Below are 11,894 nucleotides of genomic sequence, written 5' to 3' on the forward strand. Positions count from 1 at the left end.
AAGTCAGCGTAGTGGTTCTGCTTCAAGCATTAGCTTATTGGGGATGATAATTAGTCCCAATGGGACTACTTGTTCCTTTGGCTGTGTGGCAGCTGTGCGTGATTTCCCTTCCAAATCGTGCAGCCGCTGCCTAGCTGGCAAGGACAGAATCAAACGCCTGTGCTCCAGATGGACAACTGTACATGTGGCATTGCTGATCCCTCTATAGGACACGCCACAACGTCTTAACCTCAGGTGGTTTGACAGTGGAAGCCATTAGAATAATCTTCCAAAGTGCAATTAACATACAATGTAGTATTTCTTCTTGTTTCTGGTTTGATTCTCTTCTCTTTCCCCTATTTCTTACATGGGTGGGAGTAAATGAAACACTACCAACTCAGCCACAAGTATGTAAAGGCTTTCATTATCTCCATTAAACATAATACCTGGTTTGTTAGGGTGTGTTTACACTGCATGCACAGCCTGGGCCCTGCCTCAGGTTTTCATAGATTCCAAGGCCAGAAGGGACCATTGTGATAAATCAGATATTTGGGGAATGCACAACTGTCCGTGAAGAAGGAGGCTCTCAAATCGCCACATCAGCCTGGGCCTAGTTCACATTACACAGCCAGAAATCCTTCATCCATATTACAGGCCTGACTTTTATCAGTGCTGCTTCTAAAAGAAGGCAGAAAAAAAAATAGAGGCCTGGAATGTATGTTGCTTTATCACGACAAGCAGATCTGAGCTGAACCCACCCATGTCTCCTTCCCACCCATGCTCCTCTGTTTCTGGACTACAAGGGAGTGAGCTGTTTCTAATCAGCAGACAAAGGAAATGATGTCATAGGACTCTGGCTTATAGAGAGTTTCTATTGTTGCCAAAGTAAACAATGAAAATCTGTTAGTGATCCCATTACCCCAGCAGTGACCTTGTTCATTGGCAACCTCATGTACAAACTCTGGTTTTAAAAAGTACAGGGAAGACTCCAGTGCACAGGGCCTCCTGTGGGGCTTGGTTCTGCAGCCCTTACTCATGTGGGTCGTCCCAGTGAATTTAATGGCGCTACTCACAGCAGGCTAGATTGGCATAGCCCTTGCTTGGCTATGCAGGGGAAAAGGGCCCCCCCTTTAGTCTCTTGGGCCCCCGGACAGAGAGAAAGGGCCAGTAGAACCTACTTGGATGATAGTTCTCCCTGTGAGCAAATGGGATGGGGCAGATGGGACACAGCACTGTGTCTAGGAGGGTGGAAGAATTGTGACTCTACATCTCATTCTCTGCACTGCAGCTGGCATGAGGCAGCTACGTGCCATCCCTCAGTCCGGGCAGAGTGGAGAGTTACAATCTATTCTGGCACATAAGCACTACTCAGCGTGTGTAAGGGTGGGAGGGCAGGCTCTCAGTACATAGATATTAATGGGGCTGTTTCTCTGTTAACATAGCAATGCTGTTTCCATAGCTGTGCAGAGCAGCATGTGGCCTGAATTAAATCTGTCAGAGAAAGCGTGATGGGGCAGGTTCTCGGAACTGCTTTGCCTGTTATTTAGGGTTGCCAATGTTGTATTTTTAAAAAGGGGGCTGTTTTCTTAGCACTCCCACCCCAGCCCTCCTCCCATTATTACTATTACCATTATTATTATTATTGTCATTAATAATAAGCAGTACTCACCTACATTCACCAGCGGTGTTTCTTGGTGCTTTTTGCAGCATTCAGCAACTCCCGACCCTGTTGTACAGAGATGGAAAAACTAAGGGACATCCCTTGTAATAGGGAACGGTTGGTAACCCTATGCCACACTTCGAGGCATGCCATGTTTTTCCTTAAATTCCCTCCCAATACTTCAGAGACTCGAGAGGGGATATGAAATTATCCCCATCTCTCCATGCCATTAGAGGCAAAGCATTTACAGACACTCTAGCCCTGCATCTCTGCACCTTGTGATCACCACATACCCTGAGCAAGGTGAGCACCGAAGTTTGTGTAAAATGCTGTCATTCTCATATGCTAACATTTTACACCTGGCCCAGGTGCAAATGATGACACAGGCTGCAGGACAGAGGGACTCAGGTGTAGGTCTGCTGCAAAAGAGCTGCTGTGGGCATGGCTCATCCCTGGACACCTGTGAAATGCCAGTGCAATATCCTGCATTTTAGATATTTTTGATGTGCACCGTGGCCTGACTTGGACAAGTGCTGAGTACCCAGCACTGAAATGCCTAACATGTCCTTAGCAGCCTCACTTTAGACCCCTGTTTTTTCAAAATCTTGGTCTCTTGGTTTGATGATGAGGGTTCTGGTTTCGGTGGTAATTAGAGCTAATCAAGAAAATCTCATTTTTTCCTGTTAAATTTCAACTAGCTTTAATGGTGACTCCTTAAGAACCTGGCTCCAGCTACATCAGCCCCACTGAGCTGGATTTCTGCTATGGATCTGACTGGTGGTTTGAGCGAAGTCATTTTGGAATAATGCAGTGTCTGAAGCTACTGTGGGCATTGGGCAGCAATTCACATTGTCGTCATCTGTGGGCTGCACGCTATAATTGTGGACTGAGGTTCTGCTTGGAGGCCAGTTATTTTGTCCTCTCCAAAGCTGGCTTGCAGTGTGACTGGGATTCAGTAAATGGTGGTAAATAAGAGAATTGCAAGCGGGAGGAAATCCTGATGAAAACTCTATATGAAATCATACAGTTTGACCCTGCATTCTCCACTCATCAGAGCAATCCTGACCTACATGCCAGGGCCAGATCCTCAAAGAGTATAAACTGGTGTAACTCCACTGAAGTCAATGGCGTTCCTCCAATTTATACCAGCAGGTTTGGGGCCTGTACATGAAGATTGAAAGCCCTAAATGTCTGGGACTCCTGCTTGAGACGTCATTTCTCTCCCTGGGTGCTCCTACCACAGCCATGGTCAACGGAAGTGCTTAAGCTGAATCCAGGTCGATGTAAACAAGAGAGAGCTGACAGCAAGGTGTGCTCCCTGATGGTGGCCTTTGGAACTAGCTTCCTCCTTTGATCTGTCACTGTCCAGATTTTTTTAATCTTCCCTGGTATGTTGCAATGCCAAAAATGTTTCCTCCGGCTTCTGAGAAGGTGGTGGGTGACCTGAGGGTCTCAGGGTTTCAGTAGATGTTCCCTTATATATATGGCAGTCCTGTATAGTATAGCATAGTATTGTTATGCTGAAAGTTGCTAATGACTGCCAGTACGTGAGTCATGTAGCCAAAGACAATCCTGGGCCTTGTTAAATGAATGGGTGTCCCAAGCACTCTTTCAGGCTCAACAGAAGGAGCAATCAAGCCCCTTTGTGTAGTACAAACAGCTGGAGAACATGGGGATGACCGCCCAAGGCAATAGGCACATGGCAGGTCAGAGCTAAGCTGTGTGGACTGAGCAGTTTCCCTGGTTACAAACACAGGGATGTCACTAGGATATTGATTGCAGGCTGGATGTCTGGAGGCGGAAAGCCAGGAGACAGAGTTATGATGAATGTGAACCTGACAGGAAGCAAAGAGCCACGGCTCCTCAGGCACTGAACTTGCTGGAGTAGCAGCCATGGGGATTTCTGAACTCTTTGCTGTTGGTTGTTTCTCCAGTTGTCAGGGAAATAGAACTGGCACACCAACGATATACCTGACATGCATCATCGATTTCTCCTTCAGATAGAAACAACCCTGCAAGGCCCTGAAATCTGACTAACTGCTGGGGCCAAAGAGAGCAGTGCTGTGTATTTTAATTCGGGGGATGGACACTTGCAGATACTTTTTCTTTTCTTCAGATTTAAGTTAATAAATTAGTAATACCCTTGAAGTCAGGGGGACTGCTCCTGTGAACTGGGGTTCAAGGGTAGGGAAAGTATCCGCACATTTTATTTGACACTGAGACAATTTTTGTTTGATCTGGTATATTACTAAAATTCAGAATTAATAAATCTCCCAATTTTACATACTGCATTAGTATCTCTTTAACTCATGTGTAATGAGTAGGTCTGTCATTGGCATAGACTTAAATATATTCAAACAGCCTGAACGGGCTAAATATTTAATAAAATGCATTGTCATGTAATAGCTATTTGCACCCTGATTAACTGAAGTTCCCACCCCTTTGAGTCATCTCCAAACAAAGGATGTGTGGTGTATCATGCAAATCAATAAAAAGAGAGAAAATATCCCTAATAAAATACTGCAGATAATAATCAGGTTTTGCTGATTGAGAAGTGCAAGTAGGTAAGACTTGTAACATTATCTGATCTAGTAAATACATTTTTCATAAAGTAGTCCTAGCATTACCTCCTTATAATTGCATTGCTCATGATGAAAAACAGCAGCCTTTCAGCTCTTCTTAGTAAGAAGCTTTACAGAGAATATATCATTGTGGTTTATCATGTGTTTGTTTTGCTCTGAGTAAATGATAACTTGGATTTTCTAGATAACCAGCATGGTTTTACTAACAGGAAATAGGAAATAAGGGTTAGCGTGGTAAAGTGGCAGATGAGAAACGTTTTTAAAAGCTCAGGTGAATTTCAACATTGGGAATAGCAGCAATATTGAATGGGTCCAGAGGCGATTGCAGATGGTGAGCTTTTTTATCCTTTAACCACCAAACTGAGACTGCTCATACTATCTGAGAGCTCTGTGATCTATTGGAAGTTGTCATTTCAATCACTGTCAGTTCTGTTTGTGGCCAAAGCAGTCTGCACATACTTAACGCAAGTGACATGAAATATCTGACCAGTGCATTGCATTGATCTGTAGCTGTGAAGACATGGATGGTGCTAAACCAATGCGCATGATGGATTTCTTAATCCACTGATCATTAGATATCATTGTTAATATGTCCCATCAATACATGGCGTGAAATCTGCTAATTCATTAACTGTTGATGTAGTACTCAGCACAGAGCTGTTAAAATGCATGAGTTTGAATCTAATTCCTACATTGTCAGTTTGCCAGGTGGATTTGTATTTTGGATCATTGTGTCACAGCAGCATACCACAGCAAAAGGGACAATGCATTGCATCGTGTCAATGTGGAATATGGGAATGTTTTCATATTGCTCTACACATAAGAAACGTGTGTGAAAACAGTTGGTAGCTGATTCTCAGCAATGAACAGAAGTATTGGTTTAAAGTGGTTTGTTTTGGTTTCAAATCTCTGAGGAATTTACCTATAACCACATTATAAAAAGGCATTTGTTTTTCCTGATATGTCAATTTGAAAACATTTACAACCCAGGAGACAATTCATGCTGCTCACAAGCTAAAATTTGTAGTATTTCTTCTTCTGGGTGGCTCTGATCCTGCAAAAACTTACACATGAGTCGTAACTGTTTGCAAGATTGAGTTCTAAATCCGTAACCTTATTTTAATCGATGCTGTATTTGTATTACTGTAGTGTTAGGGTGACCAGATAGCAAGAGTGAAAAATCAGGACATGGGGTGAGGGGTAATAGGAGTCTATATAAGAAAAAGACCCCAAAATCGGGACTGTCCCTATAAAATCAGGACGTCTGGTCACCCTATGTAGTGTACAGGAGCACTAGTCATGGATCAGGACCCATTATACCAGGAGCTGTACACATACAGAACAAAAAGACAGTCCCTGATGCAAGGAGCTTACAATTTAAATGTGAGACAACAGAAGGTTCTAGAAAGACTAGGGAGTACAAGGAAACAATGAGACAATATTGGTCTGTATGACAAGCAGTGCGCTCTGCACAGCAGCAGCCTAACCATTGTCACATTTTTTTGTAGGCATCACAGCTCAGGAGTGCTTTTTGAGGAGGGTGTGATGGGGTTTTTACCCCACGCTTGCCCAGTAGGGGTTAATGCAGACTGAGCAGGGGACTAATGAACCCAACAAGACACAGCTGAGGGGAATGAGGTGGTTAAACAATCCCCTGTTTGAATGAGGGAGCCCCTCTGAGGAGGAAGGCGCTAGGCTGGGATAATAAAGGCAGGAAATTGATAGTAGACAGGGCTGCTAGGAAAGTCTACAGTCGCTCCCTGGGAGAAGGGAGGTGTGTTTGGGCTGACAAACGTGGGGGGAGCCAGGAAGGTAGGACAGGGCTCAGGGAAAGGCAGCAAAATCTACAAGGAAACACAACTTGACTGCAGGCTAGAGGGTTGCAGAGCCTGGAGTAGAGGGTGAGCCTGGGTTCCTTTGCCAGCCACTGAGGGAGGGGCACTATGAGGCAGTGAATAGGAAGACTGCCTGAGCCTGGTTGTGGGATGAGACTTTCCAATCCCAGAAGGGGACAGTGCGGAGAGTGATCTGGCTGGAGGGCTGAGTCATGAAGAGGCAGCAGCGGCCTGTGGAGCGAGAGAGGTACTCTGGACCTGCAGAGAGGGACTGCATGCAACCGTAGGAAGGTACATTGACCTGCCGAGCTATTCCCCAGGACGGCCAGGAGGAGGCGCCATCCTAGTGGTGAGTGGTGTACCCTGTGACACAGCGATTTGAAGATGGATAATGAGGTAGCCTTGTGGGTATTTACTGTGAGCGCCTCACGAAAGTGTGAGGCAGCATGGGAGAAAGCACAAAGGTGCTCGTTTGAAATTTTAACATGTAGGAAATGGACGCTGCCTGGGCGGATTGGAATGAGCATTGGCAGCTTGATATTAAAGGAGCGCTGCCAGTGTTTTTTCTGACCTTTGATAACCTTTGAATCCATCCTTTTACATAACCCTTTGGAAGCCTTAAAATGAATCTCCTTATCAGATTGTTCTTCCCTCCATTGTTTGTGCACAAATGAGTTTGTTGCTTTAGGGCTGCCTACAGGTTTGCTGCTGTATGAATTCCAGGTGGCTGGTGCTGGCCTTTTTCTTTTTTTAGAAAGAGAAACACTTCAACATTTGTGTTTAAGGGGAAAAAACCACTTAAATAATTACATGGACTCTGCAAACAAAATTAAGAAATAATTGTAAGAGGTGGAGTCTGATAACCTTGACTGTTTCCAAGTCACATTCCCTCTGCTCTACTGCTGTCCTGTCTTGTATATCTGATGGTGTATTTTTAAGGCTTATGTCAACAGCACCGTTTACCTGTTTAATAAACAAAATTAGTAAATAAAGGGCATCTGGCACTTAGCACCAAGGGTCAGTTTTTAAGGTCCCTCTTTTTACTGGCTGATGATTGACTAAATATTTCAGCACTCAAATTATTTCCTATTTTAACTGCCAAATTATTTTTAACGACTTCAGGTGTAAGGACTCTCATTACAGTATTTGTATTCCAAAGTGCCCTCCTTTGGGCCAGTTTCGTCCCTTTCTTTGGAGTCCCATCTCCAGGGATACAGCAGAGAAAGGTTGGAAGATGCATTCTTTGCACGCAAAAAACAATTTCAGTGTTCTTCCTTTTAAAAAAAAATATACTTAACTTTGTATGGAAATATAGACCGAAACCTGCAAGGTTGAGCTCTGCCAAGCCCCTCTCAAGTCAACGGAAATTGACAGCACTCAGAATTTTTCAGAATTAGGTTTGATCTGGCCAATTGCCATGAATTAGGCCCCCAAATTTAAAAAAAAAAAAAAAGTCCCTGTACTGCGACATGCAACATGGCAGTGTTATTCCTAAAATTATGGGATTTCCTTTTCTGGCAATTTCATATATTTTGTTTTCCTAATTTGGGCCCGGCTCCTGCAACCACTTACATGTGCTTAATCTTAAACATATGAGCAGAACCACTGACCTCAATGGCACTACCTGCATGAGCAAAATTAAGCCTTTGCAGGATAAGAGCTGTACTTTGCTCTGAAATGTGGGTCAAATGCTATAAAATGTCTGGGCTTTGGGCATTGTTTAACAGGAAATGAGCTAGATGGTTAAGGCTTTTTTTTTTTTTAGCTTGCACCTTGAAAACTACTAGTTCATAGCAGTTTATGGCCTGTGTGCCTCTTACTAACACATGACCGAGTATCTCTCTTTCTGCACTTGCCACCATGCCCTGCCCCTGAATGTTTGTTTCTCAGTCTGTGGTTACGCTGAATGTTTTATGTAGTTTCATAAGCAGCAGCACTAAGTTCAAAAAGTTAAAGACTTTCTATAAGTTACCAAGCAGTGGAGATTTCCATCAAAACAACTGTTCTGTCAATAGCAAAGACCCTGGTATTTTACTCCTGGGGGAATTCTACGCTACTGTGCATGCACAGAATTTATGTCCCCCACAGATTTCTTTGCTTCCCTGCAGAAAAAGGACTGCTTTGGGATGCCCAACCTGACACACCTTGGGCTTGATTTTTCAGAGATGTAGAGCACCACTACTCCCATTGGTCTCAGTTGAATCTGTGAATGCTCAGCACTTCGGAACATCAAAACATAGATGTTTAATGGTGGTTGCTCAAACTGAAGCATGAATGATTTTTGAACTTGACAAAATTATAACCAAGCAACATGGGAGGGAGGGGGTAACATTGAAATGCCTAGATAGAAGAAATCTCTTGCTACTCTTGATTACCTGGCAATTCTGAAACAAGTTTTGGGCCCAATCCTGCAAACGCTTAGAAGTATGAGTTACCCTAGTTATGTGAAGTTTCATTAACTTCATTGCTTTTTTTTTAATAAGTGTTTCCTATGCAAGAAACAAAGTTAAAAAAGAGCAGATTCATCAGTTCTTCAGAAAGAGGGCCCTAGCTTGGACCCATTAGGCCAAATCCTGCGATAATACACAGCATGAATCCAAAGTAGCTCCATGGAAATGAATTCAGTTATTCCTGATTTACACCAATGTGAATGAGTAGAATTTGGCCCATTCTTATAGTATTCTGCAGAGCAGATTCAAAGAATGCTATGAGAGGAATAAGCACTGGAAGAAACTGCTCAGCTCTTAGTTAAAAAATAAATAAACAAAAGAAAAGTGAAGTGTTGCTGGGATATCTTGCAACAGACCAAATAGGTGAGGAATCTGCCTGTGTGAAAATAAGGAAGTTATAATAATGAAAAAAACAACCAACTGTACCCTGCAAAACTAAAATACTAACATGTAATGCTGATACCCAAAAGAGATCACTTGGAACAGATAGGGCTTAAAACATGGCATGATCACAATTTTTCAGATTCATTAGAAGACACATGCTTTGACCTATTTTACATATATGCTTTTAAAGCAAAGATTCATCTGAACCCTGAGGAATTTTTTGACACATAACTTATCATGTTCGCTTCCTTTAGACTTATGTTTTCAGTGTTGCGATTTTGTATTATTATTATTATGCCAGTGCTCACTCTTTTTAATAAGAGCCATATTATAAATTACTAGGCAGTGGCATAGGAACTTAGTTAAATGACACAACTGAACAACCAGACCAAAGAAAAGGGGGAGAGAATCTATACTGCACAGCTTTCAATGGCCACAACATTTTAAGAGTGTGTATTAAGCAAAGTCCCCTTTCGAACATCTGTGCTAGCAAACATGTCCCAAAAATGGGTACACTGCCAATTGCTGAGTCTTCTCAGCAGAGAGGCTATGGATTGAATAACTATGGAGACTGACTTTCCATTTCAGCTGTGGAGGTGACTCTGCCTGGCAGGGCTGTACCTGCTTTATGACTAAGTCCAACATTTCATCTTCCACTGCCACCTATATCAAGCACTAAAGTTACTTTGAGACACATTTGCAAAAATGGCCTTAATTCTGGGAGCCCAACTTGAAATGTCGTGGTCCTGATTTTCAGAGGTGCTGAGCATGAGCACCCAGAGCTCCCCTTGACTTCAATTGGTGTTGGAGGCGCTCAGCACCTCTGACAATCAGGGCCCAAGTGTCTCAACTTGGGCACCCCAAAACCAATTTTGAACCGGTTTTAAGGTAATCTCTACCTTTTCTGGACCAGCAAAGCCAAAGAGCAGTGAGAGACTAAAACCATGTTGGCAAACATCTGGAATAGTCATGCTGTCGTCAGTGATAGTTGTCATTGTGCAGTCTCTACTTAAGAGTCTCTGTTCAGTCATGGCTAGTGACATCTAAATGTAGGCAGGTGAAGATGTCACAAAGCTGTACACTCAGCCAATTTACAGTAGTAGGTACAAGGCATCATGTTTCAAAAGCCCCCACCCTGCCTGTCCTCAGGAGCCTTCACTGCTCTTACATCATTCCGTGACTGTCAATTCTCTATTCCCTTTGAGAAATTCCTCTGCTTCAGTTCCAGACCACCAACTACCATGTCTGGGACATGCGCAGCAAAAGGAAACGATCCAGCCAGTTACTTTAAAACAGTTCCCATCTCCAAGTTGCTCTCAGAGCTGATTTCAATGGACTTGAAGTATTATAGCAAAGAAGAAAGTACAGCTTTCTGAAGCTTGTGAATCATATGCTGGCAGAGCAGAACATTCCCCGCAGAAGACATATCTCAGGCAAAAGTATCACTGAAATATGTGATATTTTCCCCTGCAAACTAAAAACATCATTAGAAGACACAATGGAAAGTGGTTTTTCTGATCACACACATCGGGACTAGCTGTGAGCCAAAGTTTTATATGCACTCATGCATCTGGCATAGTTCAAAAGAAAAATTCTGTAATTGGAGGGAAGCAATTATTTCCTGGAAACTGACTTCTCTCAAAATACAGAATTTATCTTTTGAGCAAAGCTCTTGAAAGAGCCCTGATGAGCTTTAAAAACCTAGTTACTGGAATACTGATTTATGTCAACAGACTTGTGATTGCTTTTTTTCTATCTGTTCCAGCATAAACAAGGCATTGTTACAGGGTGGTGGCTATTCACAAATCTACCATGTTGCCCATTATTTTAACGTAAGTGGCCATTATTTTATTTTTGGAGATGATGAAATAAAGGCTGTGACTTACACAATAGGAAGAATCATTTTAGATATTCTCAGATGGCAGGAGAACACCAGCTGAAAACTAAATGATTGCTTTACTGTACAGCGCCAGTTCATCCAAGATCTCTTCACAAGGTGGAGCTGTAATGTGCAAACACAATAAATGGCTTTGAAAAGCAGTAATTTATCTGCTGGGCAAGTTGTTTGTAGGAAATACATTACTTCTCCAAAATGAGACCTTTGGGAAATCTGTACCCCTTCCCTGTAGCCAGGGCTTTAATTCAGCTGGAGCTGTCCAGAACGGAGCTCCGGTAAATACTTTCAAACCCTTGGGGGGCTGCAAGCCAGTTTCTGGGGGGGGCCTACGGGCCCCATGGCTGAGCTTGGACATCTCCCGTGGGGCTGGAGCCCTGAGCCTATTGAGATCTTTAAAATGTTAGTGTCTCTCCCCCTCGCCTCTCACCAAATGAAAGCGCATATAAAGGTGCTCAGTTCCAGCCTACACAGGATGTATTTTGGCAGGAGCCTTGCTTCAGGGGTGCTGCTTCCCAATTCACTCTTCGTCACTCCCCTGGCATGGCCCAGCTCCCAGCAGTTAGCAGTGCCAGAGATTCCTGACCTCCCAACAGCAGGGTGGTGCTGTGGCCAAGCAGCAGAAGATGGTGGGGGGAGAACCCAAAGACACCCCCCCAGCAAAAGAGATCAGGGAGGAAAACATGCAGAGTCCCACCCTTGGGGTAGACAACACACCTTGAAAGCAGGAACCAAAGTGGGACCATGGAGGACGAAGGAACTGAAGATGTGGTGTAGAGAGACTTCTATGGAGGGAAGGAGCGATTCCCAATGGGGAGCAGGGCAGCCAAAGAGATTCCCTTGCACAAAAGAGACACCCTGCCCCACACACAAAGGGAAGTGCAGCAAGATGGAGACCCAAGAAGAGGAAGAGGGGTCGTCAGAGGGAAGGGGAGAGCCACTGCAAAGAGACAGAGTGATCTCCAGAGAGAGTGGAGAGACCCGGAAGTGGGGCGGAGGAGAGGAGAACTATAGGATAAATCTACCCCTAGAGGCAGTGAGAATGGAGAGCAACAAGGGACTTGGCGTGAACCCCCGAACTCTGTGGGAGATTCAAGGGGGGGCGTTTCT

Source organism: Mauremys mutica, chromosome 8 (genome assembly GCF_020497125.1).
Source record: "Mauremys mutica isolate MM-2020 ecotype Southern chromosome 8, ASM2049712v1, whole genome shotgun sequence".
Classification (NCBI taxonomy): Eukaryota; Metazoa; Chordata; order Testudines; family Geoemydidae; genus Mauremys; species Mauremys mutica.